Genomic DNA, 19,153 nt, shown 5'->3' with positions numbered 1-19,153 from the left:
TTGCCTATTAGCTTGGCTCGTTGCGTTTGTTTGTTCTCTCTCGATGGTTGGCTTCTGGGCTCCTCTGCACAAGGGAGGGCTATCGACCTCAGATACTGTTGCCTGTATAGCTGCTGGGAAATCAGACTGTCATCTGTGTGTTTTGTATTCTTTAAAGAAAATGTGTTTTTTACAAGTTCGTTGTTGTTGTTGTTGTTGTTGTTGTTGAGGAGGAGGAGGATATGTAGTGTGTTGTTAAAAAAGAAGGAGGACGAAATGTGGTTTGCCGGCTTGTTATGGAGACCTTTGTTGAACCTGTACACCTGAGCTGCACCAAAGGAGAGGCATTCTTTTCAGTTGTTTGCGGGCCTGCTGAACCATGCTCTCAGTGCTGTCTCACTGGGGATGGGGTTACCGTTCTGGAAAGACTCGTCAGCGCTACAGTCCATGCTATCAGTCAGTGAGCGTAGGTCTCCCGGTCTGCCCCAAGCAGTTACACGCTTGCCCAGCAGAAACTGCGACACTGTCCGTTAACTTGGCTTGTTGGTCTAGGGGTTTGATTCTTGCTGAGGGTGTGAGAGGCCCTGTGTTCAACTCCAGGACGAGCCCACTTGGCCCCGCTTTGCAGTCACCGAAGTGTTTGTTCGTTTGCTCTTGAAGGCTGGCTTCTGGGCTCCTCTGCACAAGGGAGGGCTATCGACCTCAGATACTGTTGCCTGTATAGCTGCTGGGAAATCAGACTGTCATCTGTGTGTTTTGTTTTCTTTAAACAAAATGTGTATTTTACAAGTTCGTTGTTGTTGTTGAGGAGGAGGAGGAGCACGAAATGTGGTTTGCCGGCTTGTTATGGAGACCTTTGTTGAACCTGTACACCTGAGCTGCACCAAAGGAGAGGCATTCTTTTCAGTTGTTTGCGGGCCTGCTGAACCATGCTCTCAGTGCTGTCTCACTGGGGATACGGTTACCGTTCTGGAAAGACACGTCAGCGCTACAGTCCATGCTATCAGTCAGTGAGCGTAGGTCTCCCGGTCTGCCCCAAGCAGTTACACGCTTGCCCAGCAGAAACTGCGACACTGTCTGTTAACTTGGCTCGTTGGTCTAGGGGTATGATTCTCGCTTCGGGTGCGAGAGGTCCCGGGTTCAACTCCCGGACGAGCCCGCTTGGCCCTGCTTTGCAGTCACTGAACTGTTCGTTCTCTCTCAACGGTTGGCTTCTGGGCTCCTTTGCACCAGGGAGGTCTTTAGACCTCAGATACTGTTGGCTGTGTAGGTGATGGGAAATCAAACTGTCATCTGTGTGTTTTGTTTTCTTTAATCAAAATGTGTATTTTACAAGTTCGTTGTTGTTGTTGAGGAGGAGGAGGAGCACGAAATGTGGTTTGCCGGCTTGTTATGGAGACCTTTGTTGAACCTGTACACCTGAGCTGCACCAAAGGAGAGGCATTCTTTTCAGTTGTTTGCGGGCCTGCTGAACCATGCTCTCAGTGCTGTCTCACTGGGGATGGGGTTACCGTTCTGGAAAGACTCGTCAGCGCTACAGTCCATGCTATCAGTCAGTGAGCGTAGGTCTCCCGGTCTGCCCCAAGCAGTTACGCGCTTGCCCAGCAGAAACTGCGACACTGTCCGTTAACTTGGCTTGTTGGTCTAGGGGTTTGATTTTTGCTGAGGGTGTGAGAGGCCCTGTGTTCAACTCCAGGACGAGCCCACTTGGCCCCGCTTTGCAGTCACCGAAGTGTTTGTTCGTTTGCTCTTGAAGGCTGGCTTCTGGGCTCCTCTGCACAAGGGAGGGCTATCGACCTCAGATACTGTTGCCTGTATAGCTGCTGGGAAATCAGACTGTCATCTGTGTGTTTTGTTTTCTTTAAACAAAATGTGTATTTTACAAGTTCGTTGTTGTTGTTGAGGAGGAGGAGGAGCACGAAATGTGGTTTGCCGGCTTGTTATGGAGACCTTTGTTGAACCTGTACACCTGAGCTGCACCAAAGGAGAGGCATTCTTTTCAGTTGTTTGCGGGCCTGCTGAACCATGCTCTCAGTGCTGTCTCACTGGGGATACGGTTACCGTTCTGGAAAGACACGTCAGCGCTACAGTCCATGCTATCAGTCAGTGAGCGTAGGTCTCCCGGTCTGCCCCAAGCAGTTACACGCTTGCCCAGCAGAAACTGCGACACTGTCCGTTAACTTGGCTTGTTGGTCTAGGGGTATGATTCTCGCTTCGGGTGCGAGAGGTCCCGGGTTCAACTCCCGGACGAGCCCGCTTGGCCCTGCTTTGCAGTCACTGAACTGTTCGTTCTCTCTCAACGGTTGGCTTCTGGGCTCCTTTGCACCAGGGAGGTCTTTAGACCTCAGATACTGTTGGCTGTGTAGGTGATGGGAAATCAAACTGTCATCTGTGTGTTTTGTTTTCTTTAATCAAAATGTGTATTTTACAAGTTCGTTGTTGTTGTTGAGGAGGAGGAGGAGCACGAAATGTGGTTTGCCGGCTTGTTATGGAGACCTTTGTTGAACCTGTACACCTGAGCTGCACCAAAGGAGAGGCATTCTTTTCAGTTGTTTGCGGACCTGTTGAACCATGCTCTAAGTGCTGTCTCACTGGGGATGGGGTTACCGTTCTGGAAAGACTCGTCAGCGCTACAGTCCATGCTATCAGTCAGTGAGCGTAGGTCTCCCGGTCTGCCCCAAGCAGTTACGCGCTTGCCCAGCAGAAACTGCGACACTGTCCGTTAACTTGGCTTGTTGGTCTAGGGGTTTGATTTTTGCTGAGGGTGTGAGAGGCCCTGGGTTCAACTCCAGGACAAGCCCACTTGGCCCCGCTTTGCAGTCACTGAAGTGTTTGTTCGTTTGCTCTTGAAGGCTGGCTTCTGGGCTCCTCTGCACAAGGGAGGGCTATCGACCTCAGATACTGTTGCCTGTATAGCTGCTGGGAAATCAGACTGTCATCTGTGTGTTTTGTTTTCTTTAAAGAAAATGTGTTTTTTACAAGTTCGTTGTTGTTGTTGTTGTTGTTGTTGAGGAGGAGGAGGACATGTAGTGTGTTGTTAAAAAAGGAGGAGGACGAAATGTGGTTTGCCGGCTTGTTATGGAGACCTTTGTTGAACCTGTACACCTGAGCTGCACCAAAGGAGAGGCATTCTTTTCAGTTGTTTGCGGGCCTGCTGAACCATGCTCTAAGTGCTGTCTCACTGGGGATGGGGTTACCGTTCTGGAAAGACTCGTCAGCGCTACAGTCCATGCTATCAGTCAGTGAGCGTAGGTCTCCCGGTCTGCCCCAAGCAGTTACACGCTTGCCCAGCAGAAACTGCGACACTGTCTGTTAACTTGGCTCGTTGGTCTAGGGGTATGATTCTCGCTTCGGGTGCGAGAGGTCCCGGGTTCAACTCCCGGACGAGCCCGCTTGGCCCCGCTTTGCAGTCACTGAACTGTTCGTTCGTTCTCTCTCAACGGTTGGCTTCTGGGCTCCTTTGCACCAGGGAGGTCTTTAGACCTCAGATACTGTTGGCTGTGTAGGTGATGGGAAATCAGACTGTCATCTGTGTGTTTTGTTTTCTTTAAAGAAAATGTGTTTTTTACAAGTTCGTTGTTGTTGTTGTTGTTGTTGTTGTTGTTGTTGTTGTTGTTGTTGTTGTTGAGGAGGAGGAGGACATGTAGTGTGTTGTTAAAAAAGGAGGAGGACGAAATGTGGTTTGCCGGCTTGTTATGGAGACCTTTGTTGAACCTGTACACCTGAGCTGCACCAAAGGAGAGGCATTCTTTTCAGTTGTTTGCGGGCCTGCTGAACCATGCTCTCAGTGCTGTCTCACTGGGGATACGGTTACCATTCTGGAAAGACACGTCAGCGCTACAGTCCATGCTATCAGTCAGTGAGCGTAGGTCTCCCGGTCTGCCCCAAGCAGTTACACGCTTGCCCAGCAGAAACTGCGACACTGTCTGTTAACTTGGCTCGTTGGTCTAGGGGTATGATTCTCGCTTCGGGTGCGAGAGGTCCCGGGTTCAACTCCCGGACGAGCCCGCTTGGCCCTGCTTTGCAGTCACTGAACTGTTCGTTCTCTCTCAACGGTTGGCTTCTGGGCTCCTTTGCACCAGGGAGGTCTTTAGACCTCAGATACTGTTGGCTGTGTAGGTGATGGGAAATCAAACTGTCATCTGTGTGTTTTGTTTTCTTTAAACAAAATGTGTATTTTACAAGTTCGTTGTTGTTGTTGAGGAGGAGGAGGAGCACGAAATGTGGTTTGCCGGCTTGTTATGGAGACCTTTCTTGAACCTGTACACCTGAGCTGCACCAAAGGAGAGGCATTCTTTTCAGTTGTTTGCGGACCTGTTGAACCATGCTCTAAGTGCTGTCTCACTGGGGATGGGGTTACCGTTCTGGAAAGACTCGTCAGCGCTACAGTCCATGCTATCAGTCAGTGAGCGTAGGTCTCCCGGTCTGCCCCAAGCAGTTACGCGCTTGCCCAGCAGAAACTGCGACACTGTCCGTAAACTTGGCTTGTTGGTCTAGGGGTTTGATTTTTGCTGAGGGTGTGAGAGGCCCTGGGTTCAACTCCAGGACAAGCCCACTTGGCCCCGCTTTGCAGTCACTGAAGTGTTTGTTCGTTTGCTCTTGAAGGCTGGCTTCTGGGCTCCTCTGCACAAGGGAGGGCTATCGACCTCAGATACTGTTGCCTGTATAGCTGCTGGGAAATCAGACTGTCATCTGTGTGTTTTGTTTTCTTTAAAGAAAATGTGTTTTTTACAAGTTCGTTGTTGTTGTTGTTGTTGTTGAGGAGGAGGAGGACATGTAGTGTGTTGTTAAAAAAGGAGGAGGACGAAATGTGGTTTGCCGGCTTGTTATGGAGACCTTTGTTGAACCTGTACACCTGAGCTGCACCAAAGGAGAGGCATTCTTTTCAGTTGTTTGCGGGCCTGCTGAACCATGCTCTCAGTGCTGTCTCACTGGGGATACGGTTACCATTCTGGAAAGACACGTCAGCGCTACAGTCCATGCTATCAGTCAGTGAGCGTAGGTCTCCCGGTCTGCCCCAAAGCAGTTACGCGCTTGCCCAGCAGAAACTGCGACACTGTCTGTTAACTTGGCTCGTTGGTCTAGGGGTATGATTCTCGCTTCGGGTGCGAGAGGTCCCGGGTTCAACTCCCGGACGAGCCCGCTTGGCCCTGCTTTGCAGTCACTGAACTGTTCGTTCGTTCTCTCTCAACGGTTGGCTTCTGGGCTCCTTTGCACCAGGGAGGTCTTTAGACCTCAGATACTGTTGGCTGTGTAGGTGATGGGAAATCAAACTGTCATCTGTGTGTTTTGTTTTCTTTAAACAAAATGTGTATTTTACAAGTTCGTTGTTGTTGTTGAGGAGGAGGAGGACATGTAGTGTGTTGTTAAAAAAGGAGGAGGACGAAATGTGGTTTGCCGGCTTGTTATGGAGACCTTTGTTGAACCTGTACACCTGAGCTGCACCAAAGGAGAGGCATTCTTTTCAGTTGTTTGCGGGCCTGCTGAACCATGCTCTAAGTGCTGTCTCACTGGGGATGGGGTTACCGTTCTGGAAAGACTCGTCAGCGCTACAGTCCATGCTATCAGTCAGTGAGCGTAGGTCTCCCGGTCTGCCCCAAGCAGTTACACGCTTGCCCAGCAGAAACTGCGACACTGTCCGTTAACTTGGCTTGTTGGTCTAGGGGTTTGATTCTTGCTGAGGGTGTGAGAGGCCCTGGGTTCAACTCCAGGACGAGCCCACTTGGCCCTGCTTTGCAGTCACCGAAGTGTTTGCTCTTGAAGGCTGGCTTCTGGGCTCCTCTGCACAAGGGAGGGCTATCGACCTCAGATACTGTTGCCTGTATAGCTGCTGGGAAATCAGACTGTCATCTGTGTGTTTTGTTTTCTTTAAAGAAAATGTGTTTTTTACAAGTTCGTTGTTGTTGTTGTTGTTGTTGTTGTTGTTGTTGTTGTTGTTGAGGAGGAGGAGGACATGTAGTGTGTTGTTAAAAAAGGAGGAGGACGAAATGTGGTTTGCCGGCTTGTTATGGAGACCTTTGCTGAACGTGTACTCCAGAGCTGCACCAAAGGAGAGGCATTCTTTTCAGTTGTTTGCGGGCCTGCTGAACCATGCTCTCAGTGCTGTCTCACTGGGGATGGGGTTACCGTTCTGGAAAGACTCGTCAGCGCTACAGTCCATGCTATCAGTCAGTGAGCGTAGGACTCCCGGTCTGCCCCAAGCTGTTACGCGCTTGCCCAGCAGAAACTGCGACACTGTCCGTTAACTTGGCTTGTTGGTCTAGGGGTTTGATTCTTGCTGAGGGTGTGAGAGGCCCTGGGTTCAACTCCAGGACGAGCCCACTTGGCCCCGCTTTGCAGTCACCGAAGTGTTTGTTCGTTTGCTCTTGAAGGCTGGCTTCTGGGCTCCTCTGCACAAGGGAGGGCTATCGACCTCAGATACTGTTGCCTGTATAGCTGATGGGAAATCAGACTGTCATCTGTGTGTTTTGTTTTCTTTAAAGAAAATGTGTTTTTTACAAGTTCGTTGTTGTTGTTGTTGTTGTTGTTGTTTAGGAGGAGGAGGACATGTAGTGTGTTGTTAAAAAAGGAGGAGGACGAAATGTGGTTTGCCGGCTTGTTATAGAGACCTTTGTTGAACCTGTACACCTGAGCTGCACCAAAGGAGAGGCATTCTTTTCAGTTGTTTGCGGGCCTGTTGAACCATGCTCTCAGTGCTGTCTCACTGGGGATACGGTTACCGTTCTGGAAAGACTCGTCAGCGCTACAGTCCATGCAATCAGTCAGTGAGCGTAGGTCTCCCGGTCTGCCCCAAGCAGTTACACGCTTGCCCAGCAGAAACTGCGACACTGTCCGTTAACTTGGCTTGTTGGTCTAGGGGTTTGATTCTTGCTGAGGGTGTGAGAGGCCCTGGGTTCAACTCCAGGACGAGCCCACTTGGCCCCGCTTTGCAGTCACCGAAGTGTTTGCTCTTGAAGGCTGGCTTCTGGGCTCCTCTGCACAAGGGAGGGCTATCGACCTCAGATACTGTTGCCTGTATAGCTGCTGGGAAATCAGACTGTCATCTGTGTGTTTTGTTTTCTTTAAAGAAAATGTGTTTTTTACAAGTTCGTTGTTGTTGTTGTTGTTGTTGTTGTTGAGGAGGAGGAGGACATGTAGTGTGTTGTTAAAAAAGGAGGAGGACGAAATGTGGTTTGCCGGCTTGTTATGGAGACCTTTGTTGAACCTGTACACCTGAGCTGCACCAAAGGAGAGGCATTCTTTTCAGTTGTTTGCGGGCCTGCTGAACCATGCTCTAAGTGCTGTCTCACTGGGGATGGGGTTACCGTTCTGGAAAGACTCGTCAGCGCTACAGTCCATGCTATCAGTCAGTGAGCGTAGGTCTCCCGGTCTGCCCCAAGCAGTTACACGCTTGCCCAGCAGAAACTGCGACACTGTCCGTTAACTTGGCTTGTTGGTCTAGGGGTTTGATTCTTGCTGAGGGTGTGAGAGGCCCTGGGTTCAACTCCAGGACGAGCCCACTTGGCCCTGCTTTGCAGTCACCGAAGTGTTTGTTCGTTTGCTCTTGAAGGCTGGCTTCTGGGCTCCTCTGCACAAGGGAGGGCTATCGACCTCAGATACTGTTGGCTGTGTAGGTGATGGGAAATCAGACTGTCATCTGTGTGTTTTGTTTTCTTTAAACAAAATGTGTATTTTACAAGTTCGTTGTTGTTGTTGAGGAGGAGGAGGAGCACGAAATGTGGTTTGCCGGCTTGTTATGGAGACCTTTGTTGAACCTGTACACCTGAGCTGCACCAAAGGAGAGGCATTCTTTTTAGTTGTTTGCGGACCTGTTGAACCATGCTCTCAGTGCTGTCTCACTGGGGATACGGTTACCGTTCTGGAAAGACATTTCAGCGCTACAGTCCATGCTATCAATCAGTGAGCGTAGGTCTCCCGGTCTGCCCCAAACAGTTACGTGCTTGCCCAGCATATACTGCGACACTCTCAGTTAACTTGGCTCGTTGGTCTAGGGGTATGATTCTCGCTTTGGGTGCGAGAGGTCCCGGGTTCAACTCCCGGACGAGCCCGCTTGGCCCCGCTTTGCAGTCACTGAACTGTTAGTTTGTTTTCTCTCAATGGTTGGCTTCTGGGCTCCTTTGCACCAGGGAGGTCTTTAGACCTCAGATACTGTTGGCTGTGTAGGTGATGGGAAATCAGACTGTCATCTGTGTGTTTTGTTTTCTTTAAACAAAATGTGTATTTTACAAGTTCGTTGTTGTTGTTGAGGAGGAGGAGGAGGACGAAATGTGGTTTGCCGACTTGTTATGGAGACCTTTGCTGAACGTGTACTCCTGAGCTGCACCAAAGGAGAGGCATTCTTTTCAGTTGTTTGCGGGCCTGCTGAACCATGCTCTCAGTGCTGTCTCACTGGGGATGGGGTTACCGTTCTGGAAAGACTCGTCAGCGCTACAGTCCATGCTATCAGTCAGTGAGCGTAGGTCTCCCGGTCTGCCCCAAGCAGTTACACGCTTGCCCAGCAGAAACTGCAACACTGTCCGTTAACTTGGCTTGTTGGTCTAGGGGTTTGATTCTTGCTGAGGGTGTGAGAGGCCCTGGGTTTAACTCCAGGACGAGCCCACTTGGCCCCGCTTTGCAGTCACCGAAGTGTTTGTTCGTTTGCTCTTGAAGGCTGGCTTCTGGGCTCCTCTGCACAAGGGAGGGCTATCGACCTCAGATACTGTTGCCTGTATAGCTGATGGGAAATCAGACTGTCATCTGTGTGTTTTGTTTTCTTTAAAGAAAATGTGTTTTTTACAAGTTCGTTGTTGTTGTTGTTGTTGTTGTTGTTTAGGAGGAGGAGGACATGTAGTGTGTTGTTAAAAAAGGAGGAGTACGAAATGTGGTTTGCCGGCTTGTTATAGAGACCTTTGTTGAACCTGTACACCTGAGCTGCACCAAAGGAGAGGCATTCTTTTCAGTTGTTTGCGGGCCTGTTGAACCATGCTCTCAGTGCTGTCTCACTGGGGATACGGTTACCGTTCTGGAAAGACATTTCAGCGCTACAGTCCATGCTATCAATCAGTGAGCGTAGGTCTCCCGGTCTGCCCCAAACAGTTACGTGCTTGCCCAGCAGAAACTGCGACACCATCAGTTAACTTGGCTCGTTGGTCTAGGGGTATGATTCTTGCTAAGGGTGCGAGAGGTCCCGGGTTCAACTCCTGGACGAGCCCACTTGGCCCCGCTTTGCAGTCACTGAACTGTTTGTTCGTTCTCTCTCGACGGTTGGCTTCTGGGCTCCTCTGCACCAGGGAGATCTTTCAACCTCAGATACTGTTGGCTGTGTAGGTGATGGGAAATCAGAATTTCATCTGTGTGTTTTGTTTTCTTTAAAGAAAATGTGTATTTTACAAGTTCGTTGTTGTTGTTGAGGAGGAGGAGGAGCACGAAATGTGGTTTGCCGGCTTGTTATGGAGACCTTTGTTGAACCTGTACACCTGAGCTGCACCAAAGGAGAGGCATTCTTTTCAGTTGTTTGCGGGCCTGCTGAACCATGCTCTCAGTGCTGTCTCACTGGGGATGGCGTTACCATTCTGGAAAGACACGTCAGCGCTACAGTCCATGCTATCAGTCAGTGAATACTGTTTATTAGGTTGAGTATTTTACATTTACTTTAAATAAAAACAATTCAATTTTTAATACTTATGATTAAAATAATTAAAATATCAATCCTTAAAATCACTTAAAATTATTAAAATCTTTGTGATTTTAACAAAACTAAAACAATTAACTTTAAAATAAACGTGCTCAAATCAACAAAACAAAACGTGATAAAAGCAAAAAACTTCACACCAACAAAAGAGTCAAATACATTGAAAATAACTGAAAATGCATTAAACAAATTAAAAAAACAATTAAAAGGTAAAAATAAAAAACAAACAAAAAAGGTCTAATGCATTTTAAATTAAACCCAAAACGGTCAATGTATTTGACAACAAAATATAACAAAACTATATAAAAAAAAACCCTGAACAATGTGAATTAAAAACAACTAAATCTTTAAAAACAATTAAGATGCGTTCTTTTTTTTTTTTTAATCTTTTTTTAAAAACAATCATCCTTAAAATCTTTAAAAGATCTTGGACTCGGGCTCCAGCAGGGGGAACTAACCGTCCCCGGAGGTGGGTCCCATCATGGGATCCTGAGCTCCCCCAGATCTTGTATGCGCCAGTTCTTATAGGCTTCCTCCTTGCCCCTCTGGTGGACCTCCAGATTGACGTAGTCTTTTACAAACACCATGCCCCTCCGCGCGATGACGATCGGGTCCAGCTCCTGCTTATTGAACAAACAGATGTTCCGTCCCTCCCACAGTGCCTGCTTCACTGCGCAGACGACACGCCACCAGCACCTCAAGGTAGATGAAGAGATTCCCTTGGCCGGACCATACAAGATCTGCTGGGCGGTCGCCCGCGCAGGAACGGCAAACCTGTGGAGGAACGGAGAAAACAGGAGCCAGACCCTGTGGGCGGAGGGGCACTCACTAAAGATGTGAGCCTCCGTCTCCTTCCCCAGGCAACCCTTATAGGGGCAGGTGTCATAAGGAGCTATGCCCCTTCTGTGCATGAACACTCGGGTGGGGAGACACCGACTCACAGCCATCCAGGAGACATCTTTCTGCGTGTTCGTGAGGCAAACGTGCGTAGCGTTAGCCCAGATAAACCGGCAGGTTTCGGGAGGGAAATCTTCTATCCGGCTGGTCTCCTGGGTAGATCTCATCTGACTACAGATGGTCTTGTAATCCCAGGAGGCCAGCACGACTTTATGGAGGCCTACTTCGAGCGCAAAGGCTCGGAGCGCCCTGTAGAACGGCGGGGGATCCCACGAGTGCGGCCTGGTGTTATCCATGGCGCAGAGGCCGAATGGTCTCAGGCTGCTGGCAAAATAAAAGCGGTTCATGAAACTCACTTTCTTGCCAGCAGCCTGGATGTTCTTGACCACATAGGCCAGCCCCTGCGCCTTTATCAGCCGCACAACGTCCGGGACCCCCCTGCCTCCATCCAGGGTACCCTTCACCATCTGCACTCTTTTCAGCCTCTCCATTTTGCTCCCCCAGACAAACCGAAATATAATTCGGGTCACTAGTTTTGCGATAACCTTGTCTGGGGGGAAGATCATTCCTACGTAGAGGAGTATCGGGAAGAGGATGGCCTTTACGACCAGCACCTTACCAGCCATCGTCAAGGTCCTTGTGCTCCAGCCGTGGATCTTCCTTTGGACCTTTACTATGGCCTCCTCCCAGCTCCGGGTGCCCGTGTTGGTCCCGTCGACCGTGATCCCCAGAACCTTGATAGACGGCTTCACAGGGAACACGGTCGGCAGGCCCCGGCCGACAGGCCATGCCCTGGAGAGGTAGACCTCGCTCTTGGCCTTGTTCACAGCGGCCCCCGTCGCCCTGCAGAAGCCGTCCAGCAGTTCCTCGACCCTGGCCACGGACGGAGCGTCCGTGCAGACCACGGCCACGTCGTCCATATAGGCCAGGGCCTTCAGTTGCTCTCCGCCGGAACCCGGGAGATGGAAACCTGTCACCCGGACGTCCCGGCGGATCGCCTGCATGAACGGCTCCAAGCAGAGGACGTACAGCAGGGCCGACAGGGGACAACCCTGCCGGACCCCCGACCTGACCGGAAATGGTTCGGTCAGGTGGCGGTTCACAAGGACCCTGCTGCTTAGGCCGCTGTAGATGATCTTGACCCACTTCCTCAGGCCAAGAGCGAGACCCATCCTCTCCATAACGAGCTGCAGGTATTCGTGGCCCACTCTGTCGAAGGCTTTCTCCTGGTCCAAGCTGATTAGGACCAGGGGAAGCCCTCTCTCGTTCGAGTAGGCCACGACATCCCTGAGCAGCATGGCGTTGTCGGCCGCCGATCTCCCCCGGGCACCACAGACCTGGTCGGGACCCACGACTTGAGGGAGTGGCCGCTGCAGCCGGAGCGTCAGTGCTTTGGCCAGTATCTTGTAGTCGGTGCATAGGAGGCTGACTGGCCGCCAGTTCCTCAGATCTTTTGGGTCTCCCTTCTTGTGAAGAAGGGAGAGGATACTTTTCTTCATCGAAGGGGCCAATCTGCCCTCTCTGTACATCGACCCCAGGACCTGGCCCAGATCTTCCTTAAGCACCTCCCAAAAGATCTTATAGAACTCAGCAGGGATCCCGTCGGGACCCGGTGTCCTTCCAGAGTTAAGACTCTTTATCACCTGGGAGAGTTCAGTGGTGGTGATCTCTGGATCCTCCTCCTCCTCCTCCTCGTCCCCCTCATTGCGGGACTCCAACAGGGACAGAAAGTGATGGATCAGATTTTGATCCACCACCTTCTGGTCGTACAACTCCCTGTAGAAATCCCGCACCACTGTCTCAACAGCCTCTCTGCCCTCCACCTCTTGCCCCGAGGAGTCGATCATGGAGGACATTGCAGGCCGCCTCTCCTTCGTTTTCTTGAAGAAGAAGCGGCTGCATTTCTCATCGTCCTCCATGATGCGGACCCTGGAAAGGACCTTGATCTTCTCTTGCTCCTCCCGATAGAGGGCGGAGAGACTCAGTTTGACCCGGGCCACCTCCTCAGCTAGGTCGAAGCCTCTGAGCTGTAAAAGACTCAGGCGCTGGAGGCGGGCGTTTAGATGGGAATATCTCGCCCGCCTCTCGCGAGCTTTCCGTTCTGGAAAGACTCGTCAGCGCTACAGTCCATGCTATCAGTCAGTGAGCGTAGGTCTCCCGGTCTGCCCCAAGCAGTTACACGCTTGCCCAGCAGAAACTGCGACACTGTCTGTTAACTTGGCTCGTTGGTCTAGGGGTATGATTCTTGCTGAGGGTGTGAGAGGCCCTGGGTTCAACTCCAGGACGAGCCCACTTGGCCCCACATTGCAGTCACCGAAGTGTTCCCTTGTTTGCTCTTGAAGGCTGGCTTCTGTGCTCCTCTGCACAAGGGAGGGCTATTGACCTCAGATACTGTTGCCTGTATAGCTGATGGGAAATCAGACTGTCATCTGTGTGTTTTGTTTTCTTTAAAGAAAATGTGTATTTTACAAGTTCGTTGTTGTTGTTGTTGTTGTTGTTGAGGAGGAGGAGGACATGTAGTGTGTTGTTGAGGAGGAGGAGGACGAAATGTGGTTTGTCGGCTTGTTATGGAGACCATTGCTGAACGTGTACTCCTGAGCTGCACCAAAGGAGAGGCATTCTTTTCAGTTGTTTGCGGGCCTGCTGAACCATGCTCTCAGTGCTGTCTCACTGGGGATACGGTTACCGTTCTGGAAAGACACTTCAGCGCTACAGTCCATGCTATCAGTCAGTGAGCGTAGGTCTTCCGGTCTGCCCCAAGCAGTTACACGCTTGCCCAGCAGAAACTGCGACACTGTCTGTTAACTTGGCTTGTTGGTCTAGGGGTATGATTCTTGCGAAGGGTGCGAGAGGTCCCAGGTTCAACTCCCGGACAAGCCCGCTTTGCAGTCACTGAACTGTTTGTTCGTTCTCTCTCGACGGTTGGCTTCTGGGTTCCTTTGCACCAGGGAGGTCTTTCAACCTCAGATACTGTTGGCTGTGTAGGTGATGGGAAATCAGACTTTCATCTGTGTGTTTTGTTTTCTTTAAAGAAAATGTGTATTTTACAAGTTCGTTGTTGTTGTTGAGGAGGAGGAGGAGCACGAAATGTGGTTTGCCGGCTTGTTATGGAGACCTTTGTTGAACCTGTACACCTGAGCTGCACCAAAGGAGAGGCATTCTTTTCAGTTGTTTGCGGGCCTGCTGAACCATGCTCTCAGTGCTGTCTCACTGGGGATGGCGTTACCATTCTGGAAAGACACGTCAGCGCTACAGTCCATGCTATCAGTCAGTGAGCGTAGGTCTCCCGGTCTGCCCCAAGCAGTTACGTGCTTGCCCAGCAGAAACTGCGACACTATCTGTTAACTTGGCTCGTTGGTCTAGGGGTATGATTCTTGCTGAGGGTGTGAGAGGCCCTGAGTTCAACTCCAGGATGAGCCCACTTGGCCCCACTTTTCAGTCACTGAAGTGTTCCCTCGTTTGCTCTTGAAGGCTGGCTTCTGTGCTCCTCTGCACAAGGGAGGGCTATCGACCTCAGATACTGTTGCCTGTATAGCTGATGGGAAATCAGACTGTCATCTGTGTGTTTTGTTTTCTTTAAAGAAAATGTGTATTTTACAAGTTCGTTGTTGTTGTTGAGGAGGAGTAGGAGCACGAAATGTGGTTTGCCGGCTTGTTATGGAGACCTGTGTTGAACCTGTACACCTGAGCTGCACCAAAGGAGAGACATTCTTTTCAGTTGTTTGCGGGCCTGCTGAACCATGCTCTCAGTGCTCAAATCCCAGCGGTGCCTTAGGCGGGCGTTGTGTGCCCCTTGCGAAGCTTGCGCTTCCGCTTCGTCGACCATCAATTTTAGCAAGATAGGCTTATCGTAAAGCCATCAGAGGACGTAATGAACCGGAAAGCCAACTGGACAGACGCCGGTTTGTAAAGAAGAACCAGAACCCAAAGGACACGTGCTACGCGCACCTAACGGCCAACGTCCAATTCCCATTGCCGCAGCTTGTTGCTCCCGTCAACCTTACGTTTTCACCTCTGTGTGCTTCCTTTGTTGCAGCCTGCATCCAGATTTTTGTTTTGTTTTGTTTTGTTTTGTTTTGTTTTGTTTTGTTTTGTTTTGTTTTTTTTGTTTTGTTTTGTTTTGTTCCTTACGCCTGAGTGTAGGCACTGGGGAATGGGAGAGTCCTGGCACCGTGGCTTAGTTGGTCAAAGCACCTGTCTTGTAAACAGGAAACCCTGGGTTCGACTCCCAGCATTGCCTTAGTTTACCGCCAGAAGTAGAAACAATAACAAGGGGCGGGGGGAAAAGTGGGCCGTCCCTGGGTGGATTCAAACCACCATCCTTTCGGTTAACAGCCGAACGCGCTGACCGATTGCACCACAGAGACAGACGGAGGTGTTGTGGTTGCTGCAGTCGTGCAGTTCCTTCACAGTTGCCAGAAATCATTTCCAGCACATGATTTTCTTTGTCATAGAATGCAACATACGTGACCATTGGGGGAGCGATAGCAAGCAAGAGAGTTGGATATCGAGAGTCATAGATAGATAGATAAATAGATGGATGGACGGCAAGGCAAGCATCTGATTGACAGTGGTCCGTGATCTGCTGTTATGCTACTATGCTACTGACCATTGGGGGAGCGATAGCAAGCAAGAGACTTAGATATCGAGAGTCATAGATAGATAGATAGATGGATGGATGGATGGCAAGGCAAGCATCTGATTGACAGTGGTCCGTGATCTGCTGCTATGCTACTATGCTACTGACCATTGGGGGAGCGATAGCAAGCAAGAGAGTTAGATATCGAGAGTCATAGCTAGATAGATAGATAGATGGATGGATGGCAAGGCAAGCATTTGATTGACAGTGGCCCGTGATCTGCTGTTATGCTACTATGCTACTGACCAATGGGGGAGTGATAGCAAGCAAGAGAGTTAGATATCGAGAGTCATAGCTAGATAGATAGATGGATGGATGGACGGCAAGGCAAGCATCTGATTGACAGTGGTCCGTGATCTGCTGTTATGCTACTATGCTACTGACCATTGGGGGAGCGATAGCAAGCAAGAGAGTTAGATATCGAGAGTCATAGCTAGATAGATAGATAGATGGATGGATGGACGGCAAGGTAAGCATCTGATTGACCGTGGTCCATGATCTGCTGTTATGCTACTATGCTACTGACCATTGGGGGAGCGAAAGCATGCAAGAGAGTTAGATATCGAGAGTCATAGTTAGATAGATAGATGGATGGATGGACGGCAAGGCAAGCATCTGATTGACAGTGGTCCGTGATCTGCTGTTATGCTACTATCGGCAGCAGCAGCTGCAGTCTTGGTGCCGTCAACCTTACGTTTACACCTCTGTGTGCTTCCTTTGTTGCAGCCTGCATCCAGATTTTGTTTTGTTTTGTTTTGTTTTGTTCCTTACGCCTGAGTGTAGAGTCATAGCTAGCTAACTAGCAAGCGAGAGTTAGATATCGAGAGTCATAGATAGATAGATAGATAGATAGATAGATAGATAGATAGATAGATAGATAGATAGATAGATAGATAGATTGATGGATGGATGGCAAGGCAAGCATCTGATTGACAGTGGTCCGTGATCTGCTGTTCTGCTACTATTGGCAGCATCTTGGCTTAGTTGGTTAAAGTGCCTGTTTAGCAAACAGGAGATCCTGGGTTTGAATCCCAACAGTGCCTTAGGTGGGCTTTATGTGCACGTTGTGAAGCTTGTGCTTTCTATTTGTTGTGTTATGAGTGTGTATTGTGGTGACCACTATCCCCTGCTGGTGCTGTTGTGCATACATGGTTCCAGGTGAGGATGTGGTGGACTACAGATGACCTAATTTATGGAACGGATATAAAAGGAGAAAGGGAAGAGGAACAGGAGAAATGAGACGGCATGGTGGGGGAATACTTCAACCGTGGATTCATTGCACAAAAGACTGTTAAATTAATCTTTCGCCCACTTTGGAAGTGTTGACCATAATGGATATGTTATAATCAACACTTCCATGATTTCCACGGCACCTCAGCGTCGGGTGTGATATGAACTGGTAAAGGACTGGGGGAACTTCATTGTGGACTTTGTATCGCCACCATTTGTAATAGTGTCTGATTTGTTATGACTTTTGTTGTCCTTCCTTTTTCATGATCTTTTTGCTCATCTTAAATGTGCTGTAATTTACTCCAAATACATTTCATTGTGCTAGGATACACACATTTGTATCAGTTGTTTGAGTTGTTTACTGTCACATTATTCGTTGTGTGCAGGTTGGGAGGGGCTGTTAAATATCCCACCCGAACTGTTACATCAACCCTTAGTTTTAGCAAGATAGGCTAATAGTAAATCCATTGGAGGACGTTATGAAGCGGAAAGCCAACAGGACAGATGACAGTTTTTAAAGAAGAACCAAAACCCAAAGGACATCCCTGTGTGGACTACGCGCACCTAACGGCCGATGTCGAATTCCCATTGCCACCCGCGGGACAAGCTCACCAGGAAGCTTGTTGCTCCCATCAACCTTACGTGTACACCTCTGTGTGCTTCCTTTGTTGCAGCCTGGATCCACACTTTGTTTTGTTTTGTTTTGTTTTGCTCCTTACCCCTGAGTGTAGGCACTGGGGAACAGGGGAGTACTGGCGCTGTGGCTTAGTTGGTCAAAGCACCTATCTTGTAAACAGGAAACTCTGGGTTTGAATCCCAGCAGTGCCTTGGTTTATGTTGATCTAGGCAATGTAAAGGAAGCTTCTAAAACCTCCTTAGACTTTAGCAAGATGGCCGTCCGCAGCAAGCAGCATAAGGTTACTGTGGCTGAAGGAAAGCCGCAGTCTGGCAAGCTGACCGCCCGAAGTAGAAATAATAACAGGGGGTGGGGGGAAAAGGGGGCCCTCCCTGGGTGGATTCTAAAGGTCAACAGCTAATCGATTACACCACAGAGACAGACAAAGGTGTTCCTGCTGACACGTTTGAAGAAGGGCAAAAGGAACACTGGATATGTCAGAAGTGGGACTTGAACTCCAGAGGAGACTGCAACATGAACGCAGCCTCTTAGACTGCTCGGACATCCTGACCACTCGGCAGGGTACTAGGAATGCGAGTAGTGGTCCAGGATTGCCTTCCGCAGCCTGAGCTGACCGAAGGACACTCACAAGGTGGAATAAAGTAGGCAGGTGAGGCAGGGATGCTGCCCTCACCTTGCTCTGACAAATTTAGAACCGTAAAAGGACGTGGCGGAAGATGTGGGGGCAGCAGGGGCACCAGGGGCAGCTCCTCATTAGTATAGTGGTGAGTATGTCTACCTGTCTTGCGGGAGACTGGGGATTGATTCCGGGGAGTGGTGGGGGAAGCCTACACAAAGGACTTGAGAACAAGAAAGAGAAAGGTGTGCAAACTGATGTCACACTGTGCAACGTTAATTAGCAACAGGAAGTACTTGATGGCAATGATAACGTGGAGCACTCTCCACTGCAGATCCCAAGCTCTCTTTTCAGCAGTGGCTGATACACACTGTGCCATACTGGCACCCCCTTCCCCTCCTCCCCCCCAGCCTGTCCCTCCAGGGCATGTCAGTTAGCAGCAAGAGCTGCGTTTGGTGCCGGGCCTTCACACAGGCCCCATCCAGGGACAACTCCTGCGGACCCCTCCTCAACAGGGTCCCTGAGAGGCCTCCATCATACCTCAGGGAAGGGGGAAACCAGCAAATTGGGGAACTTGAACAGGGGCTCTGGGGTCTGGAGCTGGAGGAAACACTCCCTCAGCAGCAGTTTCCCTTCAGAAGGCAGGGTGGCACCGGCCTCGGCCGAGCAGAATACCTGTCCAGCGCAGGGAGCGCACACCCATTTTCCCTTCCAGGCTGTCCACAATCCTCCAGCCAGCAGATCATGCAGCTGGAACACCCCGGTCCAGATGATGGGCATCTGGAGCAGCCAGTGCAGGATGAGGGAGCTGTACACATGTCAGGCTGTGAGCAGCTGCCAGGCCCTCAACACACTGCGGTAGAACCCAGGAAGGTTGCCTGCTGCCAGCCTGCTAATGTCCATCAGGGACATTGCACTGTCCACCTGCAGCATCCCCACATGACGGAGCAAGGTCCACGTAAGCGGCCTCCAGGACAGGAGGCTCGGCCCGTAGACCAGCTTCTGCAGGAACTGCAGATGGAAAGCAGCCATCCTGCACTCCACGTCCACCAGCCCTTGCCCCCCCTCCTCACGGGGCAGGTATAGTACCCCCTTTCACAGCCAGTGCAGACCAGTCCAGAAGAAGACCGCTGAGGGAGCAGCCAGCGCCATCGCCCGAGCCTCCCCCGCAGCCCCTCCGGCATCCCCTCCCAGTTCCTCTGCTCCATGGCCTTATCCCCCAGGTGCACCCCCAAGTACTTGAGACCACCTCTGCACCACTGTAATCCTCCAGGGAGTTGCAGGCCTCCCTGCCCCCCCAACTCCCCCAGCAGCAACCCCGTGCTCTTGGACCAGTTCACTTTGGTTTAAGTCCCAGAGCGAGGTGCTGATTCTGTCCACATCCCCCTCGCACCCCACCAGCACCACCACATCATCAGCGTAGGCAGAGAAGCGGAAGGTTGTCGGGCAGCGAGGGACATAAAGCCCCCCCACCACTCTGTGCAG

The 19,153-nt window shown here is 50.5% G+C and overlaps 9 non-coding genes across 9 annotated transcripts; 8 read left to right on the top strand and 1 right to left on the bottom strand.

Moving 5' to 3' along the window:
* Window positions 1-1,066: 1,066 nt before the first annotated feature.
* trnap-cgg (transfer RNA proline (anticodon CGG)) lies at window positions 1,067-1,138 on the top strand. The gene has a single exon. It is a non-coding gene; the product is annotated as a tRNA-Pro (tRNA).
* A 1,024-nt stretch (window positions 1,139-2,162) lies between these two features.
* Window positions 2,163-2,234, top strand: trnap-cgg (transfer RNA proline (anticodon CGG)). Its single transcript has one exon. It is a non-coding gene; the product is annotated as a tRNA-Pro (tRNA).
* A 1,064-nt stretch (window positions 2,235-3,298) lies between these two features.
* On the top strand, window positions 3,299-3,370 carry trnap-cgg (transfer RNA proline (anticodon CGG)). The gene has a single exon. It is a non-coding gene; the product is annotated as a tRNA-Pro (tRNA).
* A 545-nt stretch (window positions 3,371-3,915) lies between these two features.
* Window positions 3,916-3,987, top strand: trnap-cgg (transfer RNA proline (anticodon CGG)). The gene has a single exon. It is a non-coding gene; the product is annotated as a tRNA-Pro (tRNA).
* Window positions 3,988-5,049: 1,062 nt separating this feature from the next.
* On the top strand, window positions 5,050-5,121 carry trnap-cgg (transfer RNA proline (anticodon CGG)). The gene has a single exon. It is a non-coding gene; the product is annotated as a tRNA-Pro (tRNA).
* A 2,834-nt stretch (window positions 5,122-7,955) lies between these two features.
* trnap-ugg (transfer RNA proline (anticodon UGG)) lies at window positions 7,956-8,027 on the top strand. The gene has a single exon. It is a non-coding gene; the product is annotated as a tRNA-Pro (tRNA).
* A 6,685-nt stretch (window positions 8,028-14,712) lies between these two features.
* On the top strand, window positions 14,713-14,786 carry trnat-ugu (transfer RNA threonine (anticodon UGU)). Its single transcript has one exon. It is a non-coding gene; the product is annotated as a tRNA-Thr (tRNA).
* Window positions 14,787-14,839: 53 nt separating this feature from the next.
* On the bottom strand, window positions 14,840-14,913 carry trnan-guu (transfer RNA asparagine (anticodon GUU)). The gene has a single exon. It is a non-coding gene; the product is annotated as a tRNA-Asn (tRNA).
* A 2,256-nt stretch (window positions 14,914-17,169) lies between these two features.
* trnat-ugu (transfer RNA threonine (anticodon UGU)) lies at window positions 17,170-17,243 on the top strand. The gene has a single exon. It is a non-coding gene; the product is annotated as a tRNA-Thr (tRNA).
* The last annotated feature ends 1,910 nt before the right edge of the window (window positions 17,244-19,153 follow it).

The sequence above is a fragment of the Amia ocellicauda genome, chromosome 2 (assembly GCF_036373705.1).
Source record: "Amia ocellicauda isolate fAmiCal2 chromosome 2, fAmiCal2.hap1, whole genome shotgun sequence".
NCBI lineage: Eukaryota > Metazoa > Chordata > Actinopteri > Amiiformes > Amiidae > Amia > Amia ocellicauda.
The sequence above is the reverse complement of the archived record's forward strand: the minus strand, read 5'-3'. Positions and strand labels throughout refer to the sequence as shown.